At 38.9% G+C, this 27395-nt stretch overlaps 1 protein-coding gene and 1 long non-coding RNA gene across 3 annotated transcripts in view; one reads left to right on the forward strand and one right to left on the reverse strand.

Annotated features, from left to right (window-relative positions):
• LOC131969778 (uncharacterized) overlaps window positions 1-20279 on the forward strand; it is a 115504-nt gene extending 95225 nt beyond the window's left edge. The window contains exon 3 of the long non-coding RNA XR_009394147.1: window positions 19916-20279. This is a non-coding gene — a long non-coding RNA (uncharacterized LOC131969778). The remainder of the gene's footprint in view (window positions 1-19915) is intronic.
• Window positions 1-27395, reverse strand: part of cadm1b (cell adhesion molecule 1b) — a 164199-nt gene that overhangs the window by 90899 nt on the left and 45905 nt on the right. The gene's annotated exons all lie outside the window — the stretch shown is intronic.

Raw genomic sequence — 27395 nt, forward strand, 5'->3', positions numbered from 1 at the left:
TAGGCAAATTAGCCTCCCAAGAGACGGACATCCTAAATCAATGATGATGGATAACTAACGCCATGTGTGGTTGTAGAAAAAGAGGAAAAACAATCAGTATATGATCATAGGCTGTGCAGGCTGTGACGTGCCGGTCAGTAGCGTACCATGATAGTGAGCTCTCACATGTCAACTGTTGCCATGGGAAACTCTCAGTCAGAAGAATGATACAAATATGTAAGAAAAAAATTATTATGTAAAATAGCTACAGTATTACCATCGATTATACAGTATGTCCTTACACAATAAGTGAAGATAATTCAGTTTCAGTTTGACTTTAATTGGATTTAAATCAGATTTTCAATCAAAACTGGGAACCTCTCATTCATCTTACTATTTGTGTACATTTTGGAGTAAATATAGCACACAGAAATGCAACCTGAGTGTATGCATGTCAAACAAACATGCACACACACACACACACACACACACACACACGCACACACATTTCCTAACAGCTGAACTCAGAGGAAGAGACAGGTTATGACAGAAGTAAAGTGGTTATCTGAGATAAGAAATGTCTATCCTTCAACCGAAAATCATATTTCTCACTCCACATTTTATCTGCGGGTAACACCTGTTGCAATAACAACAAGTCAAATGGATACAGACACATGAGGGGTATTCACTTGCAATATCCTTTTAGATCCAGGGCAGTAAAAATGAAGCCACACTGTATGTATGGTATCCCATTTAAAATCACACTCTGATGTGCAAATTTGTGCAAAGTCACTTGGGGACTGCAAACAGTCTTCCTCACTCTGTAGACACCTGTGTGGGACTACTGCACAAATGTAACCCATTTCAGGCAAACAAGCAGATATAGGGCAAAAAGAATGCTGCTAATTTGGTTCTCTGAAAACAGATTGAACAGTTTTTTTGTAAAAGGAAAATAAATTGTAGCAGCGGCTCTTAGAAAACATATGATTTCATAGAATATGATGCATTGCTGTAGTTTAAACTTCCCAACAGTATATAAAGGAGTGGAAATTAGCGTCCCTTGTCGGTCACGTTAATCATTTATTTTCGTGAGTGGCCCAAGGGTGCAAGAAATGTGCCAAATGTAACATCATTATCTCTTTTCCTCCTGTGAAGGATGGTCCAGTGTATCCTGTGCTAAAGGAGATGACAAAGGAAGCATTAAAGCTTCTTTCTTTCTTTCTTTCTTTCTTTCTTTCTTTCTTTCTTTCTTTCTTTCTTTCTTTCTTTCTTTCTTTCTCTCTTTCTCTCTTTCTCTCTTTCTCTCTCTGTCTCTCTGTCTCTCTTTCCTTCCTCCCTTCCTTCCTCCTTTCTTTCTCTCTCTCTTTCCTTCCTCCCTCCCTTCCTCCTTTCTTTCTCTCTCTCTTTCCTTCCTCCCTCCCTTCCTCCTTTCTTTCTCTCTCTCTTTCCTTCCTCCCTTCCTCCTTTCTTTCTCTCTCTCTCTTTCCTTCTTTCTTTCATTTCTTTCTTTCTAGACAATATAAAGCAGCTCTTATCATGGCAGCTACTTAGATACTTCTGGGTCATTTCACTCAGTTAGGAAACTAAGCATAACACACTATTCAACCTCAGCCATAATCTAATTTTTTGAGTGCTGGTGTGCATTAAGTTCTACATTGTGCTCCACAATGTTTCTGCTGTTTCAAACATCTTACAAACGATGTTGGTGCATGATGTGTGGAGGATAAAGACACTTTAAAGTGATAATCATAAGCCTGTTATAAAAAAATAAACCTTATTAATATCTCTTAAAAGCAGCTTTAATTGCATAAACAATTTGCAGCTAAGGGGATTCTGCAGTTAATCATTTAATACATGTTGTTGTTCAAATGATAAATTCCCTTTTAAATGTCAAAAGGAACGCCACTCGCTCCACTGGTCTTTTAAAATGTAAAAATATTTTAGTTGAGATTGTCCCTCTTTGCTTACAGTCTCAGACTAAATTTAGTTCGGTTAAATCTAGTTAACTTGGTTAAATTTAGTTAACTTGTTTTTTTATTTTTATTCTATTTAGTTATATGATGCAAGTGTGATAATTACAGATCATGGTGAATTTTATCTAAAATTATCATTATATCAACAGTTATTATGAATCTAAGAACACAAGCAACACGTCCTTTGTATTTAAAAATAACTTAATTTATGTGATTCAGTAAAACTGTGTGGGTCATGATCCAGCTAACTGTCAGTAATCCTGCCCTTTTGCAGGTTTAGATGAGGATTTGATGCTCTGAAAACAGATATAAATTAATCCAGCTCTGAAGAACCGGAAAATCTAGACTTGTGTCAAATTGTCAACACTCTGATCTCTCACTCTCATCCACCTACAAAAAACGAAGGCCCTAAACAACTGGAGGCTGCAATTTTAATCTAATCCCACAATCGCTGATACTCAAATCTCAACGTAAACATGCTGCATTCATCCCACAAAGCGAGGGCAGAGAAAATCTGCAGGTCACTCAAGTGAATCCACAGTAATGTCCCCTTCAGTGTCCATCGATCACGTCAAACCACTCCTTGAGCCTGGGGACATTTTGTGTTTTGACAAGCGTCACTAGACCGAGCACCCTGTGTTTAAGGCCGAAAGCCTATGTTTATGTGGCTGCTGGCAGACTGGGCCCTGAACTACATGTGGCGTGGAAACCTGATCCATTTATCTTTTGGATTGTGAAGATGCATCTGACCTTGCTGCCCTGAGGAAATGTTGATAAAGCTTTTTACCTCGGAATCATGCTTGATAGCATTAACTTTTGCTCTGGAGCTTTTGTGTTACACATCAGCTAACATGTGCAGAGTGTGGGATGCTATGGTGCCGTACTATGTGGTGGCTTGAAATTGGACATTTCTCTGTTGTTTTTCCTGGCAATATAATGTAATGTTTTTCAGAGAGTCCTTAAATGAACTGTTTAAATATTTAAAAGACACTAAAAACACTGTGTGGTGCTGCTGAACCGCACAACTGCTGTTCTGGTTTTATGACAAAATACAGCACATTTGTGCTTACAGAATACTGCACAGTACACTACAGCTGCTATGATCTATGAGTGATTCTGGGCAACTGCAACACATGCCATACCTGACAAAAGACGGGCTCTATGATAAATTAGGACTTGTAAGATGACAAGTGTCAAGACTGTGGCTCCATCTCCACCTCTCTGCATCCTCTTCCCTATAGTCCCTTACATTCTCCCTGTGCTGTCTCATTAAAGGGCCGAGTGCATGCAGCTGTACATCCTCCCCTCACCTGTTTCAGCTGCTGCCCATTAGCTCATACTTTAAGTCTCTGCAGTCACTTCTTATTCCCAGCTTCTGCAGCCATTCCTGTAACACTTATGTTGTACTCATCACACTTTATTGTTTCCAACAGCCTTGTTTAGGGGTATGCTTGAAACAAAGTATTGTGTCCAAGTACACAGGCTGGTCTCATCAACTGTTTGTAGGTATACAAATGAAAAATAATGCACTGAAATTCATAAGAAATGCATGCTATAGTGAGCCAGGAAGTGCAAACAGGAGTAAAGCAGGAAGTGAAGTGACATGGTCGATATAAATACAGATTAAATCCTTTTAGGGAGTCGGGGATGGAGACAAACACAGGATTTGTATCCAGGAGACCGCTGTTTGTTTCCCACCAGGAACTAAAAGTCCATTTATTTTAAATTATCTTGTAAATAAACTTCAATATGTGAATACCTACCTATGCAACCTTTGCAACTGTGTCCAGTAGTTACGTAAGGGAGAAGTTATTTTAACCCAAACCCTGTTGTTTTTGCCTACCCTTAACCTGTTAGCGTTCCTTGACCAATATATGGAACTCTAAGGGTGTTACTACACTGTTACGCTTATGTACAAACCACTGTGTTTGAGGTGATATTCATGCTACATGTCATCAAGATTTGGTATGTCACCATGGTTACTGAGGATACTATTGGAGTGCAAAGTAGTTATTTTTTGAGATATCTTCATCAGATTTTAATTGGGAGTAGGTAATAATTTATTCTTTGACCCCATTATGTTTTCCAGCTAATAAGTCCCAGCTGCAATGGTCTGCAGACCTGTATTTACCAAAAATATTCAGGCGGGCAATAAAAAACTAATTTTTCACTGTGTTTCAACTTCCATCTCTTACAGTTATTCTGAATCCTTAGGAATAAACTCCAGAGTATTACCTTTCAAATGTGACCAGAACCACAGATTTACTCCAAACTATTCAACAACAGCTGTCAGTTTACATTTTCATTGTTTTTTTTAGGCGTTTTGAGGTTAATTTGCAGGAATGCTAATTTCTATACTTCAACCTTTCACACCGTTTGCAAACTGTTTTGCATAGGTTTTATCATGCAGACACGTTCATGAAAAAAAGTTAAAATGTGTATACCAGTTCCAAATGGCTGCACTCGATAGCAATAAAAGTACTTGAAGAAGAATTGATTGAAATTTAGTATAAGAAAGACGTCAAAATTCTGCATATTTTCTCTACTCTGCACACCTGGACAATTGCTGTGTGAAGTGGGTCGGATTGTATGTTTCGGACAGTTACATGAACCCAATATTTGGACATTAGAAAGTTTATTTTGAAAGGGAGAAGTACATGTAGCATGAACCAATTCAACATAATACAGCATTTATAGAGCTAGTTTTCAATGCACAGCCCTAGTTGTGGAAGGAAGGTGTTTGAAACGATGTGAATGCATTTTGTTCAAAAGCGTACCTGACACTTCACTTTAGATTGATCCTGACCGGGTCACAGCAGTACTGGCAGCATTTCTCAAGTTTTTCAAACTTTCTATGGCAGTTTCTCCGAACAAATTCACTTCCTGCTCCACATCATTCACTTGGACTTCTGGGGCAGAGTGTTACTTGAGCTCAAGCATTGATCTTTCTCAGTGCCTATACAAATCCACTCCAGCCCATCACTTTCTATTACTGTTGAGTCTGAGCACCAAGCCACATATGAAAAACTCCAGCCTTGTCCCAAGCTCCACCACCAGCTGTCCACCACTAAAGAAGAGCAATGACAATGGCAAACGAGGGCTGTTTGGAGCAGAGACACTGCATGGGAGAAGATGAAGAAAACATTTTATAAATGTGGATAGATCATAAAAGGATGCAGCATCCAGCATGCTTAATTGGGTTCTTGACAAGCCAGATGGATATTTTTCTTCTTCATGCAGTTCTCTTATCATCCAGAGTCCCAGAATACTAAGCCTGTGTCTCGTCAGTTCTGCTTCACGGCCACCCGCCTGACGTCACCCTCCCTGCCTCCAAACTGTGATCGCTGTCGCACTCAGGAGATCGTGCCCTTTGTGGAAAAAAACAAATTTATAAGCCTGACCCCGACGACAATCCTCCCAAACCCTTCATTCTTTGTTCAGTCTGGTTTCAAGTCCTCCAGCGTGGACACTCTAAAATCTCATCTATTGTACTTTTGTCCACTCTGACTTCTTGGGCCGATGGTAGCCTCCCCTTCGCGAAGGAAATGATGCAGCTTGTTCCACCTGCCCTGCCAAGCTCCATCTGTTGACCTCTCTTTGTGTCTTACCGCCCATGTTCACCCATCTCCGTAGGGTTTGTTACCTGTCTCTCCCCTCCTGATAGGAAAATAGCTATCCTGGTGGTAACTGTTCTCCAAGTTTCATCCTATACTATCCTCTGAAATGAACTCTCCAACCCACAGCCAAGCAAAGGTGTAACAATCAGATTAGGTTTGCTTCCTGGTTAATACATTCCAGCCTGTTCCTGACGAAGAAGAGGGGATAAGCATGGCATCGGTGCACAAATATGTCAATTAACAGTTCTCCAGGATTCGCCTCTTCATCCGTGATTTAATTGCTAACTTCGCTGCCACACTTCTTTAGGATTTATCGAACAAACTGCCATCTACAATTAGTCACACCCTCCACTATGTCTCATTGATGGTTGGGCTGCTTACACAGTTCAGGAGAGACTTGTCCATTAGGAGCACAGGAAGCCACAGAGGCTGCAGACCGAGGCGGTCAAGGAGGTTGGACAGAGGAACTTCAAGTCTGATCATGAAACAGGAGGCTGCTGTTGACTCTGTAGCATATAGACAGTTGTTCCCCGACCTGTTGCAAGTGATTATTGTCATAACTATCATGATGGTGGATACCACAGAGGCTTAATCCTCATAAGCAGGCGGCCTTGGTTCGAATCTGGCTCGGAGCACTTTCCTGTATCTCTCTCACTGTCAAATAAAGCAGAAAAATGGCCCAAAAAAATACTTAAAAAAATAAATAAATACTGAGGTCATCAATAAGGTAGTCAGCCTACTTAAACCCAAATCACCAGGTTTCCGCTCTGAACAAGTCTTTTTCTGTCTAAACCAGATCAGAAAACTGGTTCTGTGTGTTTTGGAAGGCGCAGACCAACAAGTTCTCCAACATAAACAGCAGAAGAGGTGGTGTGTCAGTGCCACAAATTACGGCACATAGGTACGCATCGCGGCTCACATCTGCTCGTGGTACAACGGTGCATTCTAAAAATAGCACACATGTACTGTCTGCGGTTGTAAAAAAGGCTGCAGTTTCTCAGGATTTATGTTGTAAAACCACTGACCTTGGTTTAGGGCAAAAAACTTCTGGTAAGGCATTATAAAAGACAGTTTAAACTGTATATAAATGTACGTAAATGCTGGAAATGAAGTAGCTATAAGGGTCACGTGACTGTTTTTGTAAAAATGTACACCTTCGTGATTCACGTAACTTGTGTAAAGAACATAACTTAAGTTAAAAATGGTTTACTTTTGTTTTCACATGTGACGCAAACCCTGTTCACCTCGGTGAAAACCCGCCGCTTGTTTGGTCCATCCATCACCCCAACCTCCCACCGAACATGGGAATTCGCCCTTTTAAACTTTGCTAGGCTGTCAATGAGTACTATGTCAGCAAGATGGCGGCGGCCGCATTACAGCGGACGGTGAAATGCATAAATAAAGCTTGTTTTTTGCTGCCTGTACAAGCAACCTATATTGACATTTTTGACGAGAGAACAAGCTGCGCTGACACAGCAAGTCATTGTGCCTGCATTTTCTATTTCTTCCTCAGGCAGTTACAATTCATTATTAAATTTGGATGAGTCATTGATCAAACACTAATGTATGCATATGCAGTGTCCTTAAATTTCGTGTAGTCTGTGTTATGCAGTTTTACACTTCACAAGCTCAAAGACCAGTTCACACAAATTAAAATGAACTAGTTCCTGTTGATTATGTATTATGAGATATATTATGTATTATGTATGTAGAGTTTATGTCATTTGGTTCGTGGAAACAGATTAATTAGTTGCAAACTGATATGTTCAGTCCACTGTTCACCAAAAACATGAGCACATTCATTGAATGCATTCATGCACAACATGTCAACATGTCAGCAACACCATGCTCTGCTTCGAGTCCAAACCTCTCTTAGTCTTTGCTTAGTTACGCCTCAGCTCTAAAGTCTTGGCTACATCTGCTGCATCATCTTTGCTTCAAGTCCAGTTTTGCCTCTGACAACAATTGTAACAAGTATTATTAAGAAAGAATTCATTTTTTAAACAAAATCTATTTTGTTCTTTAGTGGTGATGTCTGTAATATGCTGATCTCGTTTTATCAGTTTGTGACTGTAAATGCCTTTAATATGATCTTGATAAGTGAAGTCATTAGTTGTGATTAAAATCTCCAGCAATGATCCTGGTGTTCTCTTGCTGTTTGGACTGTAGATGAGCTCAGTGGTTGAGCAGGGAGCAGGGACGCAACATTAGCACCATGCAGAGCAGCAGCACTCTGATTTACTGTTCCCAGGGCTGGTGATTGAGGAGAGCATTACGTCACAGCTGATAGATCAGAGAGTCTTACAGCAGAGTGGAGCTCCATCAACTGCTGCTGACAGTAGTGTTAGTGCTGACAACCAACGAAAATGGATTTATGAAAAAAAACACAGATGCTCAATGCACTGACACAAAATAGTGAGAGAGCTTACACGCACACAAACACACATACATACACTGCAGGCACATAATTCTTGAGTGCAAGCACCCACATTCAATAAAACACATGAAGACATTATTGCAGTAAAACTAGATCTGCACAGCACAGTTGCTCCAATAAAGTGCTAACCGGCAAAGTAAAAAACATGGAGCAGCAAGAAGTATGTGCAGGACCACTTAAAGCTGTCAATCTACAGTGTTTTTATGATAGTTAATGTATCTGGTTTTATTTCTTTGTGGGTGGCACTCACTGTCGTCTCACACAAAGAAAGGGACAATCCAAAGACATGCAGGTGATTTTAACTTTAAATTGCCCGTAGGTGTCCTTGTTTTTAATTAGTCTTCTTGATTATATTTTCCATGTCCACTCTGAGTCACTAGTTTTAACTGAATGTTTTATTTTTCACCTTTTCAAAGATTTAGCACCAGAACTGAGAAGACAATTTCTGTCCCCACGGTTTCAAACACAGTTAGTTTCATAGTAAGGTGATTGTGGGACAAGACTCTTCTTGTCTGATGATAAAGATCATCAACATTAAGGTGGGCAGCCCTAGAATAAGCAGTTTTTTTAATGATGAGGGTCTGCAGGAAAAAAATGCTCGGTACAGTACATCAAATGGTAGCATTTATCTTTGTTAATGTTTGGGTCCTCCGGCTTCCACCCAAAGTCCAATGACATGCAGCTTAGGTTTAATTGGTGACTCTAAATAGTCCGTAGGTGTGAATGAGAGCATGAATGGTTGTCTGTCTCCATGTGTCAACCCTGGGATTGTCTGGCGACCTGTCCAGGGTGTACACTGTCTCACGCCCAATGTCAGCTAAGATTGGCTTGCAGAATTCAGATAAGTTTAATGAATAAATGAATGTTAGCTTGTCTATAGTGTACCCTGCTTCTAACCTAATGCATGCTAGGATATTGTCTGGCCCCTTGCAACCTTGCAAAGGATAACCGGTATAGAAAACGGATGAATTAATGGATGGATGTTTTATCCACATGCATTAACTCACCACTCACTGTCAGATACCTGGAAAAGGTTTGATGCATTTGTCCTAAAAAAAGGTTCCCTAGAACACTGGCATGTACCAGGAAAAGCTTACAAATGTAAAATATACCTGTGTGTTTGAAAATACTTTTTTTTTTACAGCAGCCAGAACTACAGTTAGATAATGACTCAATGTGCCTCATAATAAAAGTATGATTTAATTACAGTTATTAAAAAGGAATGACAAATTTTTAGACTAAACCCTAATGGACCTATAGAACTGAAATTCTATTAATTTGCTGATGATGGATATGTAAGATAATGGCCGTGATGCTGAATGTTAAATAAATAATTTAGTCCTTTTGGTAGAATTTTACTAATCTATATTATTTACATTATATTATGATTAAATCATTAACCAACACGTACATTTGCCTATAATTCACAACATAATGTGTATTTTCCTCTCTTGGAGCCTCAGCAACCAACCCAACGTCAATCCACCCGGCAACAACAGCCGAGACGCGGATGCTATAGGCCCCGCATACCAACTGCTTATCAACACAAATGCTAATGTGACCTTTAATATTAGAAACAAAATTATGAATGAGATTCAAATTCAATAGCTTGCAGACATGAAACATATTCTCTCACCCGACACGAATCTACAGCTCTCACTCTGAGAGTTCTGGAGGTTAATGGAAGTTCGTCTGTTTGAGAAACGCGAATGCCTCGCTGACTCAACAAAGGAAGACAAATGTAGAGATGAGTGATGAAACAAGTTCATGCTTACACATGTCACTTCATTAGACACAGTGTAATAGATAAACTGTACTGCAAAGCGCACAGACTTTAAGGTCATTTCTAACTCGACTACAAATGAAACAGCCTGAGAGCTCCACCATTCATTAAAGGCAGGTATAAGTAAACATTTTAACAATGATAGGGTTCTTCAGAGACATTCTCACATTCTGTAAACAGTGTTTACAATAGTTGACGCCAGTCATAGGCTGTCTGCTTACTCTATGATCACTATTACTGTGGCTTCTATTACTATAGAAAAAAAGTTAATGGCAAACACCTCACAGCACCATGGGTGTGGCACACAGCTCAGACTTAAACTCCTCAACTACAAATTACTATTATTATTATAATGTGTTTGATATCTGCACCTAGGCTACCTCTTTTTTTTTTACTTGTTTGTGTTTGTTATTAGGCAGGATATGTTAAAAAATAAAAAGTGCACATAATTGTATTAGTCTGGAACCTCAGACCAGACCATAAGCAATCAGAGCAGACGTGATGCAAGTTGGGGTGGTTTATGGTCTGTTTATAAGCAGGAAAAATACACTTTCTGGAATCATAGCTAAACAGTCTGTGTTTCTGAAAACATTTAAAGAAATAGACTATGCAGGAGCAGAATCTTGATTGATATTTGATCAGCGCTGCCTAGTTTGAGAGTTTGATCTGAGTTTAGTGAGTCCAGTGCACTGGACATCAATCATACTATCAAATCTGCCTTATATGAGATAGACAGTTGTGAATGGGTTGGTGTGGGCCACACTGGGTGGAAATCCGAGTGACCAGACGTTATCTGCCAGCAAATGCAACATGAGCTCCGCAAATTCATCTGGTGTCGCATTATTCTAAATATTACAACATTGTTTACATACTGCTACAGTTAGTTCTAATGATTTTAAGTTTAATCTTGTTTGCTACTGACTTTTTTTTAATTATCTCCCAGTGATCAAGAAGCTTAAATACAAAAAAAATGTTTAAAGATGTATTAGTACAATATTAATTTAATGTCTGTTTTTGGCTATTCTTAAGCATTAAGACATTTTTTCATTGTATTTTATACCAAATAAGCTGATACACTGTATTTGCACTAAGCTTAACACTTTGAACTAAACTCTGCACCCAACACTGAGGTGAGTCAAGCTTAGACCCCTCTTAGATGGCCTCTCTACTCCAAATACTGCTGTCTCTAACAATGCATCAAACTTAATGAGCTCATCAAAAGTGCTGGATGTGCAATCTTATTCTGCAAAGTTACTGGCTACTGGCAGGACAACACAGCCTTCAAATGAAGTGGAGTATTGTATAGAGTACAATACCTCTATAGAAATGAAGTACTATATGAGTTTTATTAAAATGTAGATGTTCAGATAATGTACCAGTGAATCAGAAATGTACTTAAATCCCTAAATATCTTACACCTCTGTATATGATCAACAAATATGTTTTACCATTGAAATCACTTTCTGCCAACTTTACAAAAATAATGCCAAAGTTCATGTTTTTAATTACAACTCCTTATCAATTACTCACTACCAGCTTACACATACTGAACACTGACACACATGCATACATTCTCAACAATAAGCGTCTATGGTGTTCAAAATGTAATTGAGATATACTTTTTGGAGGAACCGGTCACATTTCTAATTAGCTGCACAGCTGCAGTGCAGCAGAGATAAAGGAGTGCCTTCAATTATTCTTAATCAGATGTTAGAACACAAAGGCTGTCTGATAAGGATTATTCCTAAGACGTTTCAATGATGACAAGCCGTCTGTAATGTGTGTTTGCAGTATGGTATGTGCTTATTAACACTAATCTATGAACTTCCTGGACATTAGACGGAAGCCTCTTTTGGCATATGGCACCCAGAAAAGAGATTTAGGGGGAAGCACTTTACTTCCTCTCAAATAACAGCCTTCTTGAACCCACAGCTGACAGTTATGTAAACTGTTAATTTTTTCAGTTTTACACATCTACAAATAATGCATGGTTTCGTGCTTCTCTCACAAGGTTGCTGCCTCTTGTTTTGCCTTGAGCAAACTCTTTATGCATCCCATCCAGGAGAGATGAGCCCTGTTATCCAGATTGAGGTGAGAGAAGGGTTGGTCTCCTGCCTCCAGCACCATCTGCTCCAAAGGGCCACTTTTAGACATGCTGAACAGACAATACTGTGCGTGCAAACACAGACGGTGATTATCAGCGCCATGACATCATCAATACAAACAGGGCAGAGGGACTATTAACTGTTTTAGAGATAACTGATCCCAAACTAGACTTAAATACTATCAGTGTATCCTTTAACCTGATCAGACCTCAGACAGTCAGACCTCTGATTAAGAAAAACAATCATGACCAATCTATCTTATACCTGTATCTGTTCCACAACAAAACTCTCAAGTATAAGGACTATATAATTACTATATAGCACTTTATTTTAGTTGACAAATGTCAATCTGGATTTTTATAGGTCATAGTACAGAAACTTTTTTAGGGAAAAGTCCTCAGAAAAGTGCTAATGTTGGCAATGCCTCCATATCTGTCCTCTTCTATTAAAGTGCCACACTTTGCATGACAAGCAATGCATTATAATTCTAATATAATACATGTAATCCTGACAACCCATATTTATGTTTCTTGTTAGGCCGTGACCCCTAGTGGCCGTAGTAAATGTGACGGTAGCAATGGAGGAAGTTAGGTTGCGTAGTATAAAAATCGCCAGAGTTCGCGTAAGGAGGATGTTGGTCCTTAATATTGGACTTTCACCCAGGACACCCGTGTTCGTGTCCCCTGTGGAAGCAAAAGTCAACATTGTTATTTTAGGTTACATCCATAAATAAGCTTGAAAGTTAAATTACGTAAATAACTACAGCATGTTCTTGCATGTCACCTATGCAACTGCGTCATGTAGTTCTTATTTTAACCCAAACAGTGAACCACAAAAAATACAAAGTTTTGTTTCACAACATTAATCAGGTGTTTAAAACAGCACCCATTTCACAACTTTAAATAGAATGTCATATTGTGTAAGATATCATAAAAAAGATGTTTTTCTTCAAAAGATATTGTTGATTTGATATACCATATCTATTTTGGGAGTCCATTGCTAATATCATATTCCACATGGTGTTCAGCAGGGGTCAGTGTTTGGTCCTCTCTTTATTTATTAAACAATAACTCAGGCAAACTATATGACAAAATAATGTAAATATTATTGGCTATAGCGATGACACAAACCTATACAAATCTCTAGTGCCAATGACCCAACAAAGTTAAATCAGCTATTTACAATTTAAAGAAGACAAAGTCCATATTATATAGTTGAAGGTGCTGGTTCAAAAAGTAAAGTAATATTCAAATAATGATTTGAACATTAAAGCTGCCATTTTATGATGAGGAAATGGTTTCAGAAACCTCCTTCTCCCACAGCTTTCCAATTGTTTCCGACAATCAGACTCCCAGTAGAGACGGCCTTAAGTAATCCACCGTTATCACCATATTTAAATTATGTCATGTGTGGCTTTTTGGAACAACTATAAACACATTTGACTTTGGAATCATCTCTTATCATTTTCCAACCCTTAGTAAGCACACTGACTGTCTTTTTTAAGACTACCAAAGTCAGACCATATCTTGCTTTATCTGATGCAAAAAACATATTTCTACTTTGGTTTCTATCCTCTGGACTACTGCAATACTTTTTCAACTGGATTAACCCCCCCACCCCCTACACCCACTCCCCAAAAATCCAAAGAATAGACTTCAGTTTATATAAAATGCAGCTGCCAGAGAGAGCACATCACCCCAATGTTCCCATGTTTGTATTGGCTTCCTCTGTATTTTAAAACAGATTTTGAATTTTCATTACTAGTTTTGGCTTAGAATAGTTTAGCACCTCCTTACTAAGGTCATCAAACCCTGCCTTAGGTCATTAAACATGGAAAGGCAGCCAACATGCAACTTTGGTTTATTTTAATACTCTACCCTGCACTATCTTTTGCCATATTTTAACATTGTGTATTTTTTCCCTTGAGTTTATTATTATTATTATTGTTATTATTATTATTATTATTATTATTATTATTGCATGTGGATTCAATTCTTTCCAAAAAAAATTATGCAATTAAGTATTAAATACCCTGGATATGTTGATCCTGGGTATTTTGCCTCAAGCTAGAAACAAGCGATGCCCGGAGAGAGAAATATGGCTTTTGAGGTACTAGATCAGAGCAGCAGTCCAACCTTTGAACCTAGGAACGAGTGAAACTGAGCCTCCGAGGGAGGGGAGAGGGGGGTTACTGACCGAGAGGAGAGACAGGGCTGCGGTAAGTGGGATCCGGGTGGGAGTTTCCGTGTCAGTGGGCTCATCTTACAGCCTCCCTGATGGACCACGGTGACGTCCCCCAGGGTCCAGATGGGATTCAGTGGTCAGCTCGGTGACAGCTGGTGAAGGGTGGTCAGGCCTCATGCATAATGGAGGCTCAGCAGACCACACCACAACCTGACTGCTGCACTGATGTGGAAGTAGTTCCATCACAGTGTCAATACCGCAGGGTTACTGGAATATTAACTGCTGTTTAAGGACTGTGAGCTACGAGCAGCATTTTACATGACTTTGATTTGAACATTTTGTAAAATTCAACAAGGCTTTTCATTTAGAGTGTTGATTGATTTGTGATTGATATAATTTGACTGTTTCAACAAAACTCTTTTGGTTTAAAACAACTTTAGTGCCATTTTCATAGTTTTGCCCATCATTTCAGTCAGTTGAAACATTGTACTCTGCTAAGTTGCTGCTGAGGTCTGAGAACACGGCAACATCGCTACAACAGAGGCCAACGGGGGCCAGAAACATGAGCAGTAAGATGATCAGACAGGTTGTAAACAAACCAACAGGTTATCCAGCTTATCTAAGCAATGTGTTTGGAGGAACAAGTGAGATGTGAGCACACTCAAAATGTCCTCATAAAACATGTTCTCTAGGGCAAAGTTGAGCCAGGAATCTGTGAACTTTTTACCTGCAAAAAATGTTTGTTTTTTTGGCAAGTTAGGGAAGTAGAAACAGTGACAGACTGAAATCTGGTGAAATCACCACCTTTTAAACCACCAGGTGAATGTGTTGGTAAACAGTTACATATTTACATATTAAATCTTCTTCAACTTTGGTTTTGTTCTCCACCAACCCCTGAGGGAAATATCTGGCTCTTTAGCTTCTAAATGCTCCACAGCTAGCTAGTCACTAACGTTGTTTGTCTACAGTTTGATTGATTTTCAGTGTACAATGGATTTATCAGGTGTTTTTCAGTGAACAGCTTCCGACTGCAGCTGAAAACACCACTGATGAGAGCGGTGAGAGTGAAACCGAAAAAGGGAAGTTGCATGCTGTAAAATCAAAATAATGACCTGAAACAGACTAAAATATTCTGTAGAGTTGAGGGCTAGTTATTCTTCATGGGTTTTTAACAGCAAGTAATCATTTCCACAATATATATAGTCACATATTATATTGTTAGTATGATATTATTAATCACAGCAGCTTTAAGGTGAGCAAACTTAAATGTAGGTTGCATTGTCCAAGAAAGCCACTGTAAGGTAGACGTGTTTTTGTCTTGTATTTTGTTTTACTTTTATTTCTAAATCTGTGGGAGTGAATTTCCCATGGGGACAGAGAAGTTGCATTTGAACTGTTATGGATGTTTACAGCGAATAATTTGGGTAATCATTTTACCATCTTCCATTTTCTCTTCCAAATCAGTTAGTCTATTCTGGGCTTTTGATTAGCTGGTGGCTCATGTTCCCTGCCCTGTTGGACTGCTTATTAGTGCCGCATTCCCATATCTCAACAATTACCTTGGTGAATTATTATTACCAATATGAGAAATTGCCAGAACATTAAAAATAAGACCCAGTATAAAACTATAATTTCTCCTTCAAGAAAACTGACCGTATAGACTATTTTGCTGGGTGTGTGTAGTGAGCTTTACATTTCCAGGGCCCCTGAGTCCTCGCTTGTCAATGTGTTGAAGAATCAACACTACCAGCTATTCTGTTGTGAACGGACACACTGCAGTACATCACCTCAATCAGTCATCCCAGCCCTTGTAGGCAGCCACCACGACTAGCGACCCGACCCCCATCCCCGACACAGCAGCGAGAAAGTGCTTACCTAGGAGAAAAAGACAGAGAGGACATTAAATCAGTGAGCATAATATTCTAGTGAGCAGCGGACTCGCTTTCACAGATTAGCCAATCTCTCCTCTGCACAGTGTACTGCCACAGAGTTTTAACCCTCTCTGGCTTCAATTGAAATGGAGAGAGGGGAGATTATCCCATAAATTCTGCTGCTCTGCATTTTCTAATGTGTGCTAAACACAGGCAGGTTGATACACACGTGTGTTTCTCAGGGAACAATTAAAACACAGTGAAAAATGTGACAAAATTAATAACAAATATGACGGCAAAGACTGTGGGTTTTGCTGTTTTTTTGTTTTTTTCTGCACATTCACAGAGCAGAACCGACTGTACCAAGCCAAGGGAGGGGGGTGAAAATGGGGGGAGAGCAGATTGTGGGGAGTCTGTGCTTTAGCCTGGGAGGGACTGAGCCCTGCATTCAGTCCGCAGCCCTGTGTGAAGTGTTTTTCACTCGGCGTGATCAAAAGACAAGGATGTCTTCCAATGCCGGATGTTACATCACACAGCTTGATTCTTCACACTCTCTTATCCATTTCTCTGCCTATTTGTACCCATTTAAGTCCAAGGACCTCACAACCCCTCCACCAAGCCAAGCAGGCACACAAACAAGGCTTAATGAACAATAGGAGGAAGGATGCTACACGACTACTGAGAGAAAATAAATGGAGATGCATCTCGTGTGTGTGGAGGACCTCAGTGAATGGGATCTTGATCAATCAAGTACCTGCTGTTGACGTAGTGAAGTAAAGAAAGATAAACTAAGAAAGCACAAGTGGCTATTATGCTTTTGAGACCACAATCAATGGGAATTAGGGTTTTAATATATAAAGCCACACATTGTGGAAAGCATTGATATAAGGGGAAACTTTTCACTTTAACACCCCTATTCAGCAGTTAAAGCTATACAGCATACAGACATTTAACACATGAATTATTATAAGAGGCTGATTTTGCTGTAAGATGACATAATTGGAGCTGGGTGAAAATTAAATTTGATCATTTCTGGTAGATCAGTGGAATCACAATGAAAAAATGACCAAATAACAAATAACTTTAATTTCTCAGGAAGTCTGATGGAAAATATTTTGAGGGAATAGTATTTGAAGGTTGTGGTTTTGTTTTTCTCTGTCACATTTTACATTATAGTACATAGTCAATGTATTTATTTTTCTCTATAATTCTGCTTGAAGCTGTTGTGTTCATTCTGCACTGTTTTTTTAATTGAACATACTCAGTAGTTTAAGTTTGTATTTGTATGTATTTAATTCACAAGAAGTATACAAAATTAGGCTTTAACATATTGACGATTTATTTATTTAATAACCAGAAAACATGCTAGATGGGATATATATCATCATTGAGATATGAAATGATTATTTGGGTCCAGCCCTTGATATGAATACAATTTTGAGTATCGTTACTGTATGTTAACCACTTAATGAACTCTTACATTTCATGTGATTACAACTACATAATATTATATATACTGGTATATTGTATTATATAGTTCATTACCAGTTGCATCACTTATAGAGGATTAAAAATGCATTATATTGTGTTACAAACAGCAGTGGAACAAGAACTTGGATTTTAGTGGCAATACCACACTGTAGAAATAATACTTAATACTCAAATTGAAAAATGCTATTCAGTACTGCTGAATGGCCAATTTTTTCAAAGTAATGTGCTTTATTATTAACACATATTAGTGTGTTCACCACTTGAATCTTATTTGTTGACAGCCCAGTTAATAGAAGATGAAAATAAATGTAGATAAAGGCTTTTAAAAAAAAATATATTTTCTTTCTCATTTGAGCTTTTTTTAATATATGTATATCTTTGCCTAGATTGTGTTACTGTTCATAATTGTTTATTTTTTGTAATATTTGTATTGCAAGTATAAAGTAGCATAAACTAGAAATACTCCAGTAAGAATTTGTTTTACAGTTGGTCGATACTGTACCACTGGTTAAAGCATTGTTGTTTATGCTTATTGATGCTAAATGGAGGGAATTGAAGAAATACGAGAAGGTTTCAACAGTGAAAAACAACAGAATCAACAGATGAAGAAAGGTAAACAGTAGGTTACCCTCTGCTGAGGGAATAAGAGTAAAACATTGCTGTTAACTTTACACTGTGAGTGAGAGCAGGGTCAAGTTAGCCTGGTACCCAGTTGGCTGATCTGAGTTCATCATTAAAAAAGGCCTTCACCCTTCATTCTACTGGACTGTGGACCCCAGGTGCTTCAGAGATACTGTTTTTTTTTCTTTTCTTAAATTGGCTGAGCTGTGACAGCCAATAGAGCAGGACAAAGATCGACTCACGCAGACAGACCGGCCCACACAAAGCCTGGGAGACATGAGGCCAAAGCACACTGTCTAGACTTCTACTGATAATCAGTCAAAATGCATCGGTGGGTCAATGGTTAGGAGGAGTTCAAGGTTGTCCACCTGAGTGGGTCTCCCTCGGTGGGAGCTGGCAACTGCCCATTCAATAGAATTAGCATCGGCTTTCTGGGAGCCCTGAAAAGACACAGCCTATATCTCCAGAGCAAGCCAGCGTTTCACATTGTATTTACCAAGAAATAATGACAGATCTATCAGTGATTTCCACGAGAAAACCTCGCTGTATTTAGCAGCAAGTTATCTCCCTACTTCAGTGTTCATTCCAGTGTTTCCAACCATAGTTTTTTACTGTTGTCAACACTTCACAGAGCAGCTCTGTCGCTGTTGTTCTGTGGCCTTGATGAAACAACCAAAAAGAAGGACAGACTCTAATTTTCCAGCCTTGAGCAGTGTTAAGTGCAAAGATTGTTTCCAGCAAAGAGCTCTGAGCCATGAATCTGCAGGAGCTGAACTGACGACCAAGGTCACAACTTTAAACAAAGTTACAATACTGCAGATAAAGAGATGTTATCTGCAGACTATGTTACAAATACAGGATACCAAAGATTATATACAAATGATGGTAATATGCTGATATGAAAACATTATTATAGTAATTACTCCAGGAAGTGTACATTTGAAATGTGGCAGATTTCACTTCAATGTTCAAGTTGATTTGCATTATTTTTTCCATTAAATTACTCAGATTAGGTAATGTATTTAACACTTTTTACTTGTTTTGGAGAATCTTCTTGTTGAGCTCATTTGTCTGGGTCTTGTATTTCCATGCCAAAAACAAATTCCTGACAGTGTCTTGGCTGTGTGTCTACTTTTTCTTTGTTTTTCTGCAATCTGTTTATGGGAAATACATGCCTCATAAGATTTTTAGCGCAAATAAAACAAACAAAAAGGGCACTCCAAGAGCGCAGACATCCACCAAGGCCACAGAAGTGAAAAATAATTTGTGTATCTACCCCGTGATTCAGATCCTCTCCAAAATTGTATAGGTTCTTCCTTGATCCATCCTCCAACAAGCTTCATGAAAGTCAGGCCAGTCATTTTTGCTGCAATCCAGCTGCAAAACCAAAAATATGCCCCACTCATTGGAGGTAATAAAGTAATCCCTTCAAGTAATCTATTTTTAAAGACACTAACTGTATCCAGAACCAACACCAACACATGCTAAAACTGCAATCAATTAGTTACTCATATTTCAGATATTAAATGCATAAATTTGTTACATATGTTCCGTTACTCCCCAACCTTGGAAATACCTCTGTTTACTAATTCAACAAAAACCTGAACTAAAAAAAGTTTGGCAAGCTAAAAAATAAAAATATCCTTGTGGTAAATCAAAAATGATGGGATTATAACAAATAGGTCATAATTCAATATTTTAAGTAAGTTATTATGAGTGTAGTATGATTATTATGAGATTATGAGAAGTAAAGTAAAAAGTTTGACTAACTGATTATATACATATATTGAAAAACTTTCAACTACTTAAGTCATAACATATTTATATTATGCATGACCTTTCTTTTTCTTGCAGTAATGAACATCCATGGAGAAGACATCTGTTTTTCCCCATGTGCAAAGAAATCTGAAAATACATAGTGTATATATATATAGAGAGAGAGAGAGAGTGTAAGACTACTTTGTCCATATCACCCACACTTAATATTTAATTCACTATTGTGATGTGGTAGGTGAAATAGCGCCTTTGTAGGTCATTGAGGTTGTGTTTTTATGGTTTTTATTCAGTTGTCTCAGTAACAGACAAGAGAATAAATGTCAGCAGGCCAACCATTTTTTTTAATCAAATGAGTGCAATTGTGTATAATTACTAATTGCACTGACGTCCACAGATCAATGTTAACATTTCTGAGGTGTCAGATACGTGTAAATAGTTTCATCTCTTGATAATTAATGCAAAACGCTGAATGACTATTGAATTAAAAAGCCACATTTGTCAGCTAAGGCCATTGATTAACAATAAATGAACTGATTAAATAATTAACCCAAAGCCTAAAGCAATTACTTCAGGTGATACCTCTAGCTGTGTTATTTATATGCCGTATTTATTTAAAAGTACACATGTACTATTTAATCAATACAATATGTGAATCCACACAAGCAGATCTGGAGTCTGGATAAACCAGCGCTCTGCTGAGGAGATGCATTCAATTGAAGTAACAACAAAAAAGTGCTTGTTTGGATTTTTCCTCAGGCGGTGTTATGCAAAACATGCCTCTGAACCCTATCGATACTGCCCTCAGTTTTGAACTGAAGACTTTGAGCTCGCCCAGGGTTGTCAATCCACAGCGCACACTTACAATTTGCTCCTGTGTCAAAAACAAAGACATGAAGAGAAAATAACAATCGGAAGCTGCATAATTTCGCCAAGAGACAAGGGCACGGAGGCAATACTGAGTGGCACAGGCAAGATGGCACTGTGTTTGGGCCATTGTGCAGCATTTTAAAGCACTAGAAGCAGCTTCATTATTTTACAAGGTTTCTCTCCAAGAGCTGCAGCTCCCTGTGGATCACAACAGTGTCAAGTCATCATCTGTAACAGCAAACCATCGCTGCTTTAAGACGGCAAAAACGCACCGCCGATAAACGCACAGCAATCACAAGCCACCCTTTGGTTTGAGTTAAAAAATTCAACATCTTCTGACAATGAAGTTAGACCACATCAATTATCAATTACACTTAATGGTGGAGGAGAAATTGAATTAAAAAAGAGTCATGGCTGACCACCGGATACGAAGAGATATTGTTCTTGGCAGGCGCATTCTATTCATTCATCATTGACGTAAAGGTAATAGGACTTCAGAGCTGTACTAATGACCGACGACAGCCTCTCTGTAAAATAGATGAAAGGTGTGCCATTATGGGGTGGACTCATGAGAGGAGAGGCCATGCGGCTAATGACTCATTAGAGACATCTATAGCCAGACAGGCTGGGAGCCAAAAGGCCAGGAGTCCTTTTTTAAAGACTCAATACCCCAGCTGACACTAATTGTAGCCGTCAGGATAGCATGGATTTTCATCGCAGATAATAACAGTCTGCTCCCCTGACACATCTTGGCCTGTTACCCACAACTGGCACTGCCCAGGTCTGCTAGCCCTGCTCAACAGTGTCTCCTATCCCAAAGAGTTGATGCACAACAGCCTCAGAGTCCAAGCGTCATAAAACAGCGAGCGCTCTGTGCGGTAATGATGGTTTTAAATCTGATAAAGCTGGTAAATATGAGCCATCCGAGAGTGAGATGCAGCGGTGAGGGTGGCCCAAAAAAGGAAAACGCCAGAGAGAGTAATTTTCAATATTCTCGTTGCATCATTCAGCTCCTGCGAGCACCTGCAGTGTTGAGCAGACACATCTCTCATTTGGACAGAGGCAAAGCGGGATGTTTTATGGTCTAGGCATACTCCCTGTCACTGTGCTAATGTGATTCAGTTCCAAAACAGTCAGAGGAAATGAGAAAAGCTACTCTTTCCCACCCTTGCAGCACTCAGACATGATACACATGGGGCTTTACACTGCTAGCAGGAGGGGGAAAAAAATTACAAAAACCTTTCATGATACATTGACATAAGGGGAGGAGAGACACTTACCACCGACTGCAGCAGGCTCAGCCGCAGCGTGAGATTCTTGATGCGAGATTTGAATGTTAGAGTAGAAACCGTGGAGGGAAGATTGGTGGCAGTTCATTACACTTCAAACTGAAAATGACTGGCAGCGACTCTCCCCCGGGCCGAGTACTGAACAAGAGCTAGAGTACTGTATTTTATAGAAGACAGACTATCGAACATGCTGGCGGTCAAAATAATAATCACAAAAACATTCTGAAGGTTGTTTCCTTTCTCTTTTTTCGTCACGTCCACATAATAGGTTTTTACAGAAAGCATTGCAATATCAATTGACCACAACGCCCGCAGTGTTCACTATTAGCCTTTTAATAAATAACTGCAGAGCATCCGAATGCAGGGGAAACACTATGACTGGGTTAAAGAGAATAGACATTCACTTTAATGGAAAGTCTGTGCAGTATGTGGTCTTACTCAGCACAATTCAGCCCTGTGACCGGGCAGAAATTAGGCATAACGTAAGTGTTGACTCTGTTGAAATTCCTCACAAACACAAACATATTTAGTATGCTGAAACAGTATTTGAGATTTTTTTTAGTGTGTCCAAAACCTTAGTATCAAACCTACAGTGTAGCACAAAAACTGCAATCTATTTCTATGAAATATTACAATATGTAAACACTGGACCCTGCCATAAATATCTTATAATGCAATGTGGTACCGACAACAACGTTCAAAACAGACAATAGGCATAATTTACTTATTTTGTGTTGGATTTGTTTTGTTTTTGTTGTCTTTATGTTTTGCACTGCTCCTATTTTCTCAGTGCTTCATCTGTAAGTGCTTTTCTTTTGATACTATTATGCACAGTTTGAAATAAGGATAAAAAAGAGAAAATTATAATAAAAACAAAGACGGTGACCAAGGCAGCTCTGTAACAAGACGCACAGGACACCTGCGCTCTGTATTTTCTGACAGCCAAAGTATCCCTACAGAAGTGAAGAAAGAAACTCAGGAGGGTCATCATGAGGCGCGTTTCCATTAGGGTAAAAAGTGGCCTCTGGGATAGTTTCAGGCCACGCCCTCTCAAATGGCCGCTCACTCGGCGTGTCTCCATTACAAAAAAAGGCCCCAGAGGTTTTCGATCGTCACGTAATCTATTAGCGATAGTTTCGACCGTGATGTCACATATGCGACAGATTTAACATGGGAGACGTGCCAAATCTAAACAATAAGGAAGGAGACGCCAAGATGTAAGGAGCAGAGCATGCACATGGCGGCGATGATTATTGTTGTGACTACTCGCTACTTCGCCGGCTTTTAAAAATGGCACATGTCGTTGTGTCATGGAGTACTGCAGCACATTCCGCTTAGCATTCTATCCAATCAGCAACCAGGCTTTTTTCAGGGGAGAAAAAAAACCGGCCGGTCAAACGGCCGCTAGGGGCGGCTCACATTCAATTTAGGGGCGTTTCGGCGAGGGAGACCCGCCTCAATCCGGGTATTCAACTATAGTGGAAACGCACCTTTGCTCAGGAAGTGACATGGTAATTACAGTTCAGTTCATCTGTTAAGATACATACTGTTTATTTACACCAAAGCATGTTAAATCACATACACATGTTGGGCATGTGATTTAACATGTGTGTGTGCAATACAGCCAGTGACTTTTATGAATCTCGTAAACTTAAATGGCCAACTATTTCTAGTTCCTTGTTTTTAAGGATATTCACTTGTATTTTAAAGTTCTTCCCATATTCTTTAAACCTGCTTGCCTCCTTCTTGTTGAACTGCTACAAACCAAAACACTTCTTCTTGTTCTTCTTTGGAATTCAAAATGTCCTCCCTGTTCACCTGCTGTATTGATAAGTTCAGTGTAATGAGCATTTCTTCAGCACATTTAAGGCCAAACGAGTGATCGCTTGATCGATCAAATAATTGTCAGATTCATTGATAATGATAACATTATCATTTATTTCAGCCCTACTGTTTTCTTTAATCTTCTTGTTTTCAACTCAATACTTCCAGCACATATTTTTCACATTAAGAGCCTTTTATTGGCTCAAAGGGCATAATGACTCCTGTCCGTTTATTGCTTTTATGTCCTTGACTATAGACTGCTGCTCATTTTCATACTGCAATGTGACCCATGTGTTTCATGTATGCCTGTAAGCCACATATCCTTGTTGAAGTCCTAAGGACTCTTTTGATTTGATACATATGCAGGAAGTGCTCAGTATATCGTCATTATAAAAGCGATTTGTGAATGAAAACAGTATTTCTTGTAGAGGAGCTGAACTCAGAGTGGCAGCCCTGTTGAGAAGGAGATGACTCTGGTGCAATTATTGCTGTGGAAAATGAACATTATGCTGAATTTGAGCCATCGTAGTAATTGCACCCTTTTGTTCTGGCTATTTTTTGACACTCTGCGACTGAGAATTTATAGTACCCTGAATATAAACCAGAGCAGTAGACTTGTGACATGGATTTGAGTGCTGGGAGACTAACTGAAAGCAAAAACATTTAGACTCAAGCTATGTCCTGCTGAAAACCTAAAAATAAAATAAAATAAATAAATAAGTACATCAAGGCAGCACCAGGAAGACTTTGCATAGCTGCGCATCTTGAATATTTAATTAATCACAAGGCCTCCGCACTGAGAGTACTTGGTTTCAGCTTCATAAAACAACACTTTTAATGCAGCACTGAAAGAAAAATATTAATCTGTGCTGCCGTTAAAGATCACATATTTCCAGGAAATAATGCTCTCCCTTAAAACACAGGAAGTGTGAAAACAGAAATCAACAATGTTATTTGAAGTAACGTGACTTTTCTTACGTGCATCACAGTCTTTCGGTGCCAATGCAACAGCTTCACTTCCGGCAGTTACGTGAATTTATATTTCTTTTAAATGTCCTTTCCCCAAAACCTTAGAGAAGTAGTTTTGTTGCCTAAACCCTAATGAAATTGCAGCCCTTTGACAACGTTAACAATATGTTTAAAATGGGGACCATTAGGTTTATGTGTGATGACACAAATGACACGTGAGGTTTGGAGGACTTGTTGTGACGTACATAAAATGAATGGTCTGTAATGGTCAAAGGCTTTTGCTGTGTTTGAACCATCCATCCACTTCAACCTCCTCCCAACAAAGACTTTACTACTCTTTATACTAAAACACACGTCAATATGCGTCATAATTAGCTGCTTTACTCATACTGACTCATACTCTTGTTTTTTGGGTGAAGACGGTCTGATATGTTATACATAGTGGTGGAAAAAGTATTCAGATCCCTTACTTGAGTAAAAGTACTAATACCACATGTACTTAAAGTATCAAAAGAAAAAGTACTCATTATGCAGAATGGACTCATTCAGATTGTTTTATAGGTTCTAAATATATTATTGTATTATTTTTATTGATGCATTTATGTTAATTTTCCTTTTAACTACTTAATACACTGTTATGAGGTTTAATTTATAAAAAATGGCTAATCATTTGAAATTTATCATGTATTTTATGTTAAATCTCTCACTGTCGGCTAAATGTAGTGGAGTAAAAAGTAAAAAGTTACATACAATTTAAATACTCAGGTAAAGTACAAGTACCTCAATATATATGCAATATATATGCTCACTCATTTTACTGTCTGAATGCATGAGCTGATGATTGATATAAATGATTCATAGATAGCATTGAAAATGTAAATAACTTTCATGTTGACCTGCAGTTTTAAGACTTAATAACGGCTCTAGAATAAAGCTCCTCATGGATGAAAAAAAATGATTAATTCAATCATTCATATATTCATCCATTCCTTCATTCATAGTTTCTGCCCTAGTGGTGTTAAAAAGGCAAAACCAACGCCAACGGATGACACCACAATCATGTACCCGCCTCCTCTCTGAAATACTGCTACAAAGCATAGCTTTGTGTCTATGAAACAGGGTGTGCTCGTTTTTTTAAAAGGGCTTCCAACGGCGAATTAAACCGCGCCACCTCAGTCAACCATCTCAATGAGAGGAAACAAATCCATAACTACTGGCTTTAAAAGGCCACAGGACCAACAAACCTTTTAAAAGACCAAAAGAGGTGTAAGCTGAGAAACAAAGGTCAATCTAATATGGACTTCTTTAACGATTGTTTTGCTCTTTGACTAATTCCCAGAGGCAAAAAAAGAAAGAGGGGAGGGAGAGAGGAAAGAGCCAGTTAGCTAGTCCGTCTGCTTTTCTCTGCCTTGAGAATATGTCTTACATCACAACGATCCCACTGGGAGTTTAACCAGGGTGAGATTTTCTCCCACCTCTTCGACTAACGTTAAAGCGGCTCTTTAGGGTAATTTTCATAAATATTTCAAGATATGCCACTGTAATGATGGCCAGGGCGAGGCTAGCCCTGCCTCATGTCTGCTATTACTAGGCTAATCTAAACTCCCCATGAGAATTTCTAGATTTAATTTAGGCATTTGGGGATGATGCTTGCCGGAGACAAGGGCCATCCATCTTCTCTTAACAGTCCTAATCTTTATAGAGGCTCCAGACTTCAGGTAGTGCATGTGATGGATAGCACCCCTGGCTGAGGACAGTCCATTAGTAGGAAGAGAAAACCACAAAGCCAAAGCCCAGTTACACTGTCTTAAGTGCAATGTGGAGGTAGTGGCAGCTCTGTATACTACATTACTAGAGAAAAAAACAATGTTTTGGAACAAACGTCCACCCCAGTTAACTATCCCGGTTGCCCTCATAGGTTCAGATTATTAAACTCCAAGCCTGCAGAGAGCTTCACCTCGACTGCCACAGAGCTCAGCAGCCATTAAAGAAAAGTAACTCTCGACTCAACAGTGGGAGTGTTATTCTGACTTGGGGCAACAATCACAGAATAAGAGGTGACTAAAGTGCATCCACTCTAAACTTCGTTTTGAAGCTTCAATCACAAAAAATCCAAGACATGTTCAATAGTTTAGCCCCGAAATAGCAAATAAAAACTTCTCAACCGTGATTGACGGAGCTCTTGATACAGTAGGTTGATTGACACTGTGTGACAGCTCCGTCAGTATTTGATATCAGTCAAAGTTAAAGTTTTTTCCCATGAAGAGAGACTGAAACTAGGTCTATATTTTGGTTTTCAGAAAGATGTGTAGGTGGTGGGGGGAAAAATCATATTTTCTGCCTGGAGGACCTAACCTTGAAGGATTTAAGATGTATACCGCCATTCTGTATCTGTTTTAAAACCCTGCAAGCGTTAAATCATACCCAACTTTGAATTTATCACTGATGCTAATTTGTGCATCCAGAAATCTCTGTGACCTTGTACCGCGTGGCATTATTGGCACGACATTCCATAAACAGAAAATAAACAGAAAAACAAACTTTGCTAGTTAATCAGTTCAAGTAAAGATGATGTGCTTTTACTCCCGTCGTGATGTCCAATTAAGAGT

The sequence above is a fragment of the Centropristis striata genome, chromosome 4 (genome assembly GCF_030273125.1).
Source record: "Centropristis striata isolate RG_2023a ecotype Rhode Island chromosome 4, C.striata_1.0, whole genome shotgun sequence".
Taxonomy (NCBI): Eukaryota; Metazoa; Chordata; class Actinopteri; order Perciformes; family Serranidae; genus Centropristis; species Centropristis striata.